The following is a 12338-nucleotide window of genomic DNA, read 5'->3' on the forward strand; positions in this document are numbered from 1 at the left end:
CTGACTGATTATTATCTATAGAATCTTTTGATGCGTGACCTATTTCTTATCGAAGGCACAACGAAAGCAATATTCGAGGAATTCTCGAATCCCACGGCTAATGACGTTTGATAACTCGCGACAAAGAAACCTAGCGAGTAAAGAAGAGAAAATACATCTGCGAATGTATATCGCTGAATTCTTACATAGCGATCAATCAAGCCTAACCACATCTCATCTGAAATAGTCCAATGATCGTTCGAATCTAAGTTGAATTCTCCAAATATCTTCAATTTCTTCACACTATTCGACGAATGCGTCTGAAGCTAGTAAAAAGCTATTAGAGTCGGAGGAAAGGAAACGAGCAGAGGTTAGCATTAACGCGGGACCAATCGTCTATTCCGGATATTACAGGGTCGAACGAGTGGAAACGCGACGAGGGAACGTTGCACCTTACACCGCCGCCACCAGCCAGGAGGAACAGGTGCCACAGCTGTTTCAGCAAGTGCAACGAACAGCGGAGGATAGAACGCGGCGGCCGCTATTAGAACTGTTGCAGGCTGGCCGTCTCGACCAAAAGGGGTGCATAACTATCCGAGGTGTTGCGAGCATATACCTTTTTACACCGGCGACCGTTGAACCAGCCGGACAGGATGCGTGTGCTCGACTTTTCATCTGGTACGCACATCGTTAAATAGCCGGCCGAGACGTTTTAATATTCTACGAGGCCTGTCTGCCATCGAGTTTCGGGGGCAAAACGAGGCTAATGTTTCCTCGAATACGTTAAGAATTAATTACGGATATGTTATGTTCCAAGTAAGTCTCGTCTTTATAGATCGTAGCACATTATGGATGTTTATGGAATATTTAAGAATATTCATGGAATATTTTCAGTTCTACGTATATTTATGGAATATTTTCTATGGAAAGTATTCTGGGCAAGATTTTTTTATATTTTCTGCAACGATTTAAGAGCGCAGGATTGTATGAATCAAGAGCTTTCTTTTGCTTCACGTTTGAGACATATATTATCGTTTTCTTGCTTTTTCTTCTTTTAAGATAACTGAAAGATTTCATTGTGCTCTTTCTTTAATGAATTTTTCTTTAATTTGATTTTATTAGAGAAGAATATAGATTTAAATATGTGGTTCGAAGAGTTTTCTTTCTGAGAATTAACATCTCTTTATAATATCGCGTCACAGTCTAGTTGTAATATGAATTATTATTTCTACTCAACAAAGACAGGTTGTATATGTAATATACCTTAATTTGAAGCTTGAAATTGAGAGATATGTATAGTACTTGACAAGGAGTTATTTTAAAAATCAGTTAATTACCGTTTAAATGACTACATACTGTGTTGCGAAATTTTAAAAAGTTTATAAAACGAGTGAAAAAAATACATGTTTACCTCAAACTTAAATAAAAGAACAATTTCGATGACACAAAATTGGCGACATAACTTTCAATTACTCACAGCTCATTTATCGTTCGTACTTGTAAAATGCACGCATACAGAATAATTAATCGGAACCTAATTTCAGCGATAAATTCTGCACGCTGTTTTTAAATTAAAACCATGGACATCACGAGCGGAGAACAGAAAAGATCGGCGGCAGGATATCGTCGGGATATCACGTTTCCGCAATCGAACTGCCACCGGTCATATCCTGCGCGTCTCGACAGTTTGCCGGAGAAATTTATACAAAAATTCAATGGCCTTCCGTTCGATCCGTTTCACACGCCCACGCGCTTCGTTAGGCTCGATGGACGAGCGCGTTGATTTATAAGCAGCGACGCAGGAATATAAACGAGAAGCAGCGACTTTGGCCAAAGTCCAATTTAAACCGTGAAGGGAGGGAAGTTTTGTACTGTGCACCGAGCGTGGTTCCGCTCTGTTCCGCCCATAACGGTGACGGTGTGAACAACTCCGAGTGGACCTCCCGATCGACGTCGAATTTTGGACACACGAACGTCTTTGATGCAAACTTCGAGCGATCAAACGTCTCTTTTTTAGTCTTATTCGTTCGATCTTCGGTAACTTTCCTACGTCTAACAATTATATTTTCTACGATTTTTAGATTGAACAAATACATTTCTATGACGAGGGGTTGCAGAAGGATATTTCACACGACAGAGTTTACGATTAGTCTTAATGAATATTTTAACAGAGCGACGACAGTTGGTCCTTTGATGTTGTGCCTCGATAAAGAACATAAGATTCGATCTGTGGATCTGAGTCATTTTATTACGCAGTTAATTGCATATTCGCGGATCACAAACTCCTTGCAATAAAATATGTCTAATACTTTTTCCAATTCAATGAAATATCTATCTGCCTACTATAATACCTAATAACCATGTGCCTACTAATAAGGCTCGTCACAATTCAATATCGAAGTTTAGCGTCTTAAACAGCATCAAACATTCCAAAAACATTTTCCAATCAATTCTTATCACGAGCGCTATTGAATGATCCTGAAGACAAAGCTGCACAACTGATCACTCCAATTCAGCAAACCAGTTCCAAAGTGTGGAAACCGCGACGAGAGAAGAGCAGCAAGCGAAACCTACCAACTATCATGCAGAAAATTAAAAAGCGGGACAATCCTCCGTTTCGTTCTTCGATTATCCGTATACTTCGTTGTGGCGTCAGCAGACCAGCTCCAAAGTGTCCAAACCGCGTCGAGAATAGACCAAGCTCTCCACACCTCGCGCGGCGGCGTGTGGGGGCGTCGTGGTACGAGCGTCCACCAAAGGACTTCAAGAAAGTTGCAAGAGAGGGGTCGTTTTCATCATTACCTTCTCCCTCTGCCCCTCGACTATCCTATCTTTCTCTCTCCTTGTTGCTCTCTCCCCCGGTGCGGGCTCTCTTTCCCTGTCGGCCCACTGATATCGCAGAGAGGTCGCGGTAGAAGGGGAGACAGAGAGACAGGTAAGCCTCGGTGCTCCGTTCGAAGGCTTACGCGAACGAAGCCAGCCGGTCGCCAGGAGAAAGAGAGCAAGAGAGAGAGAGGAAGAGAGGCAGGAGAGCTCACGTCCAAGTGGAGGGAGGCCGGTGAAGCGGAGGTGAAGCGCGACCGGCCCTCTCTACTCCAGGGGCCCAGGCTAGTCCAGTCCGGGACAGCACGCCTCCTGCTGCACGCTCCACGAGGTAGAACGGCGAACGTAGACACGAACACGTAGGACGTAAGCGCGGGACCAGGCGACCCGATCCTGTGCTACCACGCTGGCTGGTCTCCCTTCGCCAGGATAACCACGAACAGACATCCTCTGGGATCATTTGTCAACTGGGTCCTTCCTCATCGATCGTCGTCACCCATTCGATCCTTGGTGTCGTCGACTCTTATTAAGTCTCGACAAATCATTGAATAAATCTAGATAAGGAAAGTCTGGATAAAGGAGCAGGATCTCTCTGGTCCACGTCGATTATCACCTCGTGCAGTTGATTATTTCTTCGTGGCTCAACATGCTTCGTGAACTTGGTTCGGGTGTCGCGGGATTATTCCGACTATGTTGATCTGTGGACTGTTCTTGTGAATTCCAGTTTCGAGTTTCGGCGTTGATATCGAGTTGTAAAAAGGGTCGTTCGAGTTCGTCGAATCAGTTCGGAGAACGATACGGTTCAATTTTGGCGATAGAATTCTCACACTTGTCAGCTGTTCGCGCGTTTCTTGGTCGAAGAACCGTGATCGATCCTGTCAGTGGATTTTATCGCCATCCCCGACGGCGATCATCGCTGAACGCTTCCTCTTTCTAACCACCACCGCCCCCACCCCTGACATCACACGCGTCCAGCCACGCGATCACCGGGACCAGCGATCCGGAAGGTTTCGCGCAACGGTGACCAACGAGCCGGTCACTCTTAATGAACATCTGATCCACGGTAATTGAACATCTCTCTCGTTTGGATGTGTCTACGAAGCGTCACCGGTGTCGTCCTTCATCGACGTTCACCGACGGATGCGATGTATGGAATTTGTCCAATTTTTCCTGAGGAAATCTACTAAGCCGTGGTTCATCGATTAAAATAATTGGTGAACCAAAGAAGACTCCAGGATCTGCATAATTAACAGGGCAGTTGTACAAAGTTGGATAAGATCGCATCTTGCATTGTGGATAAGGTATAAAGAAATCGAGTTGAGTTTGTTACATTTGTTTAATTGCGAAGAACGGTGCTACTGCTGGTTAGAAACTTGAATGCGAATGATCAACGAAGAACTTGCTAGATAAAAATAGATAAAATAAAAAGGCGAGATTTTGTTCTTGTGATCAGGAGAATCTGTGCGGGTATGACAGACGACTGTGAACGGTGCGACGGGCCGCGCGAACGGTGAAGTGTTGCCGCGGTGTTCAGTGAATATTCAGAGACTTCGACGCGCGGTCAGAAGGTAACCGAGGGATACAGGCAGACGGCGAACACGACCACGACGACGAAGCGGTTCGAATTCGGGTGAGTTTGTCATTTTCTCCCGCTCAAATTCCTCATTTCAGACACCTTATTAATTCCTTATTGATATTTCCAAGTTCTAAAGTAGTTAATTAAATTAGAGAGACTCGATTCAACGCGACGAATAATATTTTCTCCATAAGCATCTCTTCTGCTTTTCAACTCGATACGATAGCTGACTGAATTTTCTGATAAGTTTAAGTCAAATATTAGTTGGAATAAGACGATGTACGTATATTTTAAATGATATTTGGGATGCTTGAAGTTAAAGTTTAACGTTAAAATCTCGGAAAATATTAAACGTAGAAACGCAATATATCTGCATATGTAAGAATACGCTGAATGGAGCAACGATAGTTGCATGCACGCAATTCACACGCATAAACGGGCACACATAGGCTGGCACACTCTGTGTTTACATTCGCCGATTATAGGCAACTGCTCGCCTACGTAATAATGATAGATCTATGGACGCGGTTAATGACTGACAAGCTTTGACAAGTGGTAAGGACGATTTTCGAGAAACAGACGCTGAGATGAGTATTCATCGACGCTATTGAAAACGTTACTCGAAAGATATACGTATAATGATTTTCTCTCTTTGGAGGAAATTTTTCTTTATTATCAAAAATGAATCACGAAGCTTGAATATTAAATGAATACTAGAAAATTTGGGGTCGTAATAAGAAGCGGAATTCCTTTATATCCTTTATATATATGTACAGTTACCAACAGTAGCCATTTCCAACGCAATAACTGTTATAAAGTGCAAAAACGCGAGGTCCGCGAATTCATGTTTGTTAAGACCTTTTTTTTCGTAATCTGGATATGTGAAATGGGTCTATAAATTTTCAGGCGTCGTCACTGAATCACTTGGTGCGAGCTTCCCGTTTTAGTTTATCTCGACAGTAGCATATTCAGCGCGGTAATAAGTATCAAGAACAGCTTCGTTGACAACGTTTTTGAGCGCATTACGGCAGAAACTTCGAGATTCAGGCGTTATAATAAACGCCCAACGATCCTGTCCCGCGAGACACAGGCTATTCAAACGGCTTTACAACCTGCTGAATTAGCAAAACACACGGTCTATGGCTTCCGTTTTAATTTGTTGGACGTTTCATACTTTTGAGACGGAGCATTTTCAAAATGAAATTCCGTTACTGAGATTCGATTACTAAGACTGTCGAGGAGAATAAATTGATCAATAACGAACGTACGCTTTTATTCGAATGCGTTGGGCGTTTCATCTTTCTAAGGCGGAAAACCTTCGAGATGAAATTTCTTAACTAAGATTCCATTATTGAAATTGCTAGAGGAAAACACACAGGTTGAATCTTCTTCGCAAGGGAATTTTCCACGAATGTCCACTTTTAAAAAAATATCTAACTCGTATATTTTTGGATTTCCTTATTTTTCAAACAATGTCATTTTTCTCCTATCTGAAACACAGATTGAATTTTTGTATCATCGATTATTATTAATCTATGATCCAAGTAGAAAATTATAAAATAGATACAAAAGTTATTCCTCATCTACCCTGAAATTGACGCACACCAATGAGTAAAATTCTATCATCGCATTGAACTAAAAGATCTTAGCACGATTTTCAAGTTAATCTTCGTTCTCCGAATAGTCACGAAATAGTTAAACTTTTCGACCTTCTCCTCCACAGAATTATTCGCCGATGAAATTACACAAAACAAAATTAATTGCACTGCACATCGGTTGTGCGAGCTTTTCCGACGATAAGTATACCGGATTCAATCTATAGATATCGTGTACACTGGCCTCTAACGATCCTCTCCAATCGTCGATTTATCAAATGAATATTCATGTAACCGAGCGCGAGATACGTATACTCGCAAGAAACTGCTCTTACCAATGCTCACCGGCAACATCCTCGACTTCCTGCGTCCTCGCCGACTAGACTGTATCTCGGCGCGTCATCGAAAATTCGAACGCGATCAGACAAAACGGATAACGATCGCGAGGTGAGGTGGCCGGTTTCCTTCAACCGGTTCCCATTATTCTCGAGAAATTCGTTTCTAATCGCGAGCCACCCGGGGCATCTGTCCTTTTTCCACCCTTACCAGGCTTTCCAAGGCAACTGCCATCTCCGAGTGAGGCAGTTGTTGCGTCAGGTGGTGGTCGTTAAAGACGGACGTTGTTCGCGTTTAAGGGAACAAGGGTTGACAGACGATAGGGTTCTCAAGGGTTCCCGGAGTCTTCGGTGCCCTGGCTTCCGTTAGAATTGATAACAGACATTAGGGCGAGCGATTAAAGTGATTAGTCTACGAGGGGGATGACCGATGTACTACATTGTGTCGTGATGTTCTGTTATAACGACACTTGGATATTTGGAGGTTTTGTAAAGTTGAGATGTTGCAAGCATCGGTAAGCCGTTTTGCTACATTTGCTATATTTTTGATATTACGAAACTCGTATTATTTTAGAAAATTTAAGAGTAATGCAGTGATTTTGTTTCTTAAATTTTGCAGATGAGTGTAGGAGTTTTTGTAGGTTTCCATGCGTTGCTTCTAATACATGTTACGATAATGTTATATTGGTATTAGGATTGTATGATATGGATAATTTGTTAATCAATGGTATTGCAAAATTCCTATCGCTTTAGAAGAATATGTCGTGAACCGAATGAGTTACTGAAATTTTCAAGTGTAGAGGATTCTTACAATTTTTTATCGTATCGCTGAAAAGTGATTTTATTATTAGTTGTCATAGTTACTGCAATTCTTCGCTGTATTATTCAAAGGCGACTTTGCCATTTGATATCACGCGTAACTAAAATGTTGAATTGTCAAAGAATCGTTGCAATCGTTCACGGTATTATTCAGCTTGACTTTATGTGCACCTGATGGATTATTATAGGGTCACTGCAATTTTTCACCACATTATTGAAGAATCACTTTGTTGACTCATTTGAGTTATTTCACTTTGTTCCTAGTCGTCGCAGGCTTGTTGCTTTATTGTATTCTTTACGAGTAACTTTGTTATATGACTTAACATGCAACTGAAATATCGAATTGCAACTTCTCATCGTATTACTCAATTCGACTCGATGTGCATTCGTTGTTATAATTTTTCATTATATCGAGCAAGAAACGTCTGGATAACGTTTAGTTTTGCATACAAAGTTCGGTTACAAAGATCCAATCGAATTTGCTGATCGTTCATGATCTTTTATTAATTCTATCTTATTCAGTTTCTCTCTTCGGGCTGTTAATGGTCTTATCGATCGCTGCTGCACCTTAGGATTAATAGGTTGCACCGATCGTACAGCGTCATCGTGCGTTACATCGCTTAACGATACTTACAATTCCACCGTTTGGATTTTTTAACGCGCCAACGATATTCATTTTGCTGTATATCTTTTCCTCGGAACCTGCGCCACATAATCTCGATTTTCCAATCGATGCCTATCTAACGCACCGTTCCGCGTTACTTTCCGTTTCCTTCCTTTTCCTCCAACGAAACTTTACTTTTCTCCAACGTAACGATATTCTTCTTCTATATAAGTATTTTCGTAATGAAAAACAATACTGCAGTATTTTGTATGTGGGAACGTGAACAAAGAAGCCAAAGAATTGCAAAATAAAATCGAAGAAAATGAAATATAAATTTCGAGCTATCTATATCTTTTTGTTTTAAAAGAAATTCTTAATTTCCAGAATGTATTTCAAACTATCGATCGTTCAATAAAAATCCACAGAAATGAAAAAAGAAGACGAAGAATCGTGTCACTTTTATTTATCTTTTGAGTAGATTTTTATAAAACTGAAAATAAAGAACAAAGAAACTTCAATGAAAATCAAGATATGTATAAGAAAGAGAGCAGGTTCCTAGAGATTTTCTTTCTCTTTGAAAGAAAAAATCTTGATGATAGAGTTCCAACAATCGATTATCCGATAAATCAGAAAAATTTTCTAAAGAAACGGAGAAATTCCAACGAAAATGAACCGATAGCGCAAGTTTTTAGCAATTTTCTTCATCTCGTAAATGAAAAATTGAAACTCGAAGTCGTGGAATTTCGGATTACCGATTATTCCGTTTGTCTCGCTTCGTAAGCGTTCAACGCTCGTAATAAATAATGCCCGTCAGCACGGTGGTGCGCGGCAAGTCGCTGGAAACTTTAACCAATCACACGGCAAACGTTCGCCTGACTTGAAGACCATTATCTCAGCTGGACATCCGAGTAATTCTGTACTGTCATTTCGCATCGAACTATACAATTCCTCTCGTTGCGAGTCCGCGACACCGTGCAATCCGTCAAACCTGCTCGTAATCGATCGATCGAGGGTCGCACCTGTTTATCTTCCCGCGACCCGATCGTGTAATTAGATTTCACAATGATTTTTATTCCCGTGTGCTTCTCTATCCATTACCAATCTATCGCTGTGCTTACACACGTTACATGTACACGCATACATTTACACCTAACGTAAGAAAGATTAAGCCACAACCATGATAGATTCCAAAGATTCCACTTAAGAAAAGATACAAAATACGCGCAGTTCCTAACTTTCTATCTATTAATTTTAAATACACGGCTGACCGATAAGAACATTGCAAATTCTTTAAAAAACTGCTCGGTTATTAATGACAGGTATAGGTTGTGTGGACGAGTTTCTTCCCACTTGGACTTTTCTTTCTAATGGAATACCATCCTCGCTTAACTGTTCAGCAAAACGCGTGTTTCGCTATTCTCTAAATCTTCCTGCCTCTCATTTAATAACATTTGAGAATGATATTATAATATTTTGTTCCGCTTCGCGTATCTACGCAAATTTTCCCAAGAAAGAATATCGTGAAAAATTGTTTGAAAGGTTAGAACGATGGCGTAACGTGGCCCGATCAGTACGGATAATCAATAGTCGAGGCTAATCGTGCGATTTTTCGATAGACGCTGCCGATAGCGAAGGCCCATGCAACTTTAATGCGTCGTTTTCTCGAGCGACGCGATCGTTATTGGAAAATTTACGTGCGTCTAGCGGCTTAACGATTCTAGCGCGTCGAGCTCGGCTTCATGCGAGGCCTTCTTCCTGAAAATCCTCTCTCGCCGCACGAGAAATTACACGGGATGGCGAACCGTGGTATTACGCACCTATTACGTGTCATGCACGGGAACCGGAATGCGGTCCCGCCGGTAAAACCGTCTCGAAAACTTCGACTGATCTAATCTGACGTCCATCAGACCGTTCCATAGACTCATTCATCGGCTACAAAGTGATATTAGCGGTATTCCTGGTATGCGTCTAAGGAAGCGATCACGTCGAACAACGACCGCCATTTCTCGAGATTTTGCCATCTTTCTGATATCGGTGAGACTGAAACGCGATCATCCGAGCATTCAGCTAGGATCACTAAGATTGCTGTTTTAATAGGGTTCAAGGTGATGAAGTTGCTCTTTAAGTTTATGGATACTCGGCAGATATCGGTGATTTTTTCTCACTAGCTATCGAGTTTGTAGATAATTTGAAAGTGCTTTAGTTTATCTTGTTTGGTTTATAGAGACGTAAGTATTTCTAATCTTCGCGATGATACGATAGTAGGGTCGAACGAGACGATAGTAGTAGATACTTGAGATATTACGCTCCCTTTATATTGTTTCTTTAATCTTTGCTTATGAGACATTAATCTTGATCAATCTTAAATATGCATACCGATTTAAAATTACAAACTTGTTTTTTTCCATATTTTTTGTCCGATTGCAGATTTAATGACAGCGGTTATTCTCGTAATTAGCATTATTTCTCTGGTAGATAATCTAACTCTTATCTAAACGTTATCCTAACATATATTAAATTATAATTAGCCAACAATAAAAATCCCAATGAAAAACTGGTAGAAACATTCCATAACTCTTTCGCTATAGTTGTTCCTTACTTCGTGCAAACCGACATCAACTTGTCTCAACATCCCACTTAAACTTTTTCTCAATTCTCAGACAAAGACCCTCCGAAGTACGTTCCAATTCTCCTAAATATTTCCAAATTTCTACCAAAATGCCATCCAATTCAACCCACTCGAACTTAAAGCAACCCTACAAGAAAAAGTTCTTTAAACCTCGCCCAATGTCCTTAAACGTTCCCAAACGCTTTCAAAGTCGCTCCATTCCATCCTAAAATCATTCCCTCGCAATAACGAAATCGGCAGCAGAGAAGCGTCAAATCGCAAACCGTCGGAGAGTGTTCATCGGTTGTCACCGTGGAGCAGGAATGCGGTCTAGGTGGTGGCTGATTCGATCGCGGCCATGTCAAGGATACGGCGCGGGTGCTTCTTCGCTCGTGCTTCTCTTATTTCGTTTATTAGCCGCTCGACCGGCCAGTTGTCCGCTGGTTAATTGCGGCGGCTCGCGCGGCGTCGTGCGGTTATACAGTTAACCGCGTGTGCTCGCCGCATGTGGCACGCTACATCGTCGCCCTGCCCGCGACTCTACCGGGCCGAGAGCGTCCACAGGTAGCTCGAGGCTATTTATAGTCACCGCTGGTACATACACGCTCGTCGATCTTGCCGTTTTCAATCTTGACCGTTTGCAGATTTTTGCGATTTTTGGAATTTTAGTTGTTCGTTTATTTTTAAGGGATCCTTTTATGGGCCCTCTTGTTCGTTTCATGGAATATTTTACAGTAGTTTTGTCGCGGAGAACGTGAGATCGTAATTTTTAAATGATAGTTTTGCACAGAATTGTTTAGGGGGTTGATGGTGTTTATTTGCGTTGACGACACACGTGGTCGGAGAATTTCGTTATTTAAAATCGATTTTAAACGAAGGTTTGCGGCTGATTCTGTTGAGGTGGGGTAGTTAAGAGAGTTGATAGTTTTTATTTGGCGATGGTCAGAATCCAAAAAGAATATTATTATTTAGAATCGACTTTGTCATCGCTGTAGTTTCTGTATCATTGTATTCTGGCAAACATATTTGCGATTCATATCGATTTTATGATAGAAGCAGTAGATATAATCGGCAATCATTTTGTTCATGGAAATGGTAGATTTGCTACCAGCATGTTATCGCTGGTAGGTGTTTAACTTGTAACACCTACTTCATTTTCTAATTGGAAGGTGTAAATGCTCCATTACAGTCACACATGAAAATGTAAATGCTACGCTGAAATATATCGATAAACATACTTATGATACATAATACTCAGGTTGGATATCACGAGTATCTACTTTATTTATGGAAACAGCGTGCTATGCAAAATCACCTTCGTCTGTTAAGAATTCTAACTAGCTACAGAACGTAAGTACAACGAAAATTCCAAGCTTCGTACATCAATATAGCTAGCCCTAATCTCATCTTCCGCTACATGAGCGCCGGCTGCTGCAAAAATCCTGCAAGAAGAAAGTAAATACCTTCCGATCGAACAGAACCAACAAACGCTCCGCTTTATCTTGGCTCTCCAGCTTCCAGCATCAGGCCGAGCCACACCTGGCCCCGATTGCGTCCCACCTATATATCTATTCCACTTGCAAACCTCCTCAACTATGCGCTCGTTCGGCCGGCCTGCTGCTGGCTAGTATATCTGACCGCGTACTCGCCAGCTACTCGCGGTATCTAAGACGCGGCTAGACTCGCCAGATGGATTTACTACGGGCTACAATCGGTTTTACTGTTGCTCCATGACGCGGGATACCTTTAAATTACTCCCTCCTCTCGTTAACCTCTACTTGTCAGCGACAGTTCAATGATATCTGAAAATGGTATCTTAAACTGGCGGACATTGGTATGTTTTTTGCAATATGTCCACGTGTACGTGTGCAGAAATTAATATCACGTGCAACTAGGGACGAACATCACATATAACTGGAAATATTATATTTGTTCATTTTGATGCAGTCTTGTATATTCTTATACATATATAGTCTTTGCTACGTACTATAATCAATAG

At 41.4% G+C, this 12338-nt stretch overlaps 1 protein-coding gene across 1 annotated transcript in view; it reads left to right on the forward strand.

Moving 5' to 3' along the window:
* Positions 1–3101: 3101 nt before the first annotated feature.
* Positions 3102–12338, forward strand: part of LOC117240377 (paired box protein Pax-8) — a 196155-nt gene continuing 186918 nt past the window's right edge. The window contains exon 1 of the mRNA XM_033506388.1: positions 3102–4432. The gene's annotated coding sequence lies outside the window, so the exon portion shown is untranslated. The remainder of the gene's footprint in view (positions 4433–12338) is intronic.

Source organism: Bombus vosnesenskii, unplaced genomic scaffold (assembly GCF_011952255.1).
Source record: "Bombus vosnesenskii isolate JDL3184/JDL3185 unplaced genomic scaffold, Bvos_JDL3184-5_v1.1 scf7180000014621, whole genome shotgun sequence".
Taxonomy (NCBI): Eukaryota; Metazoa; Arthropoda; class Insecta; order Hymenoptera; family Apidae; genus Bombus; species Bombus vosnesenskii.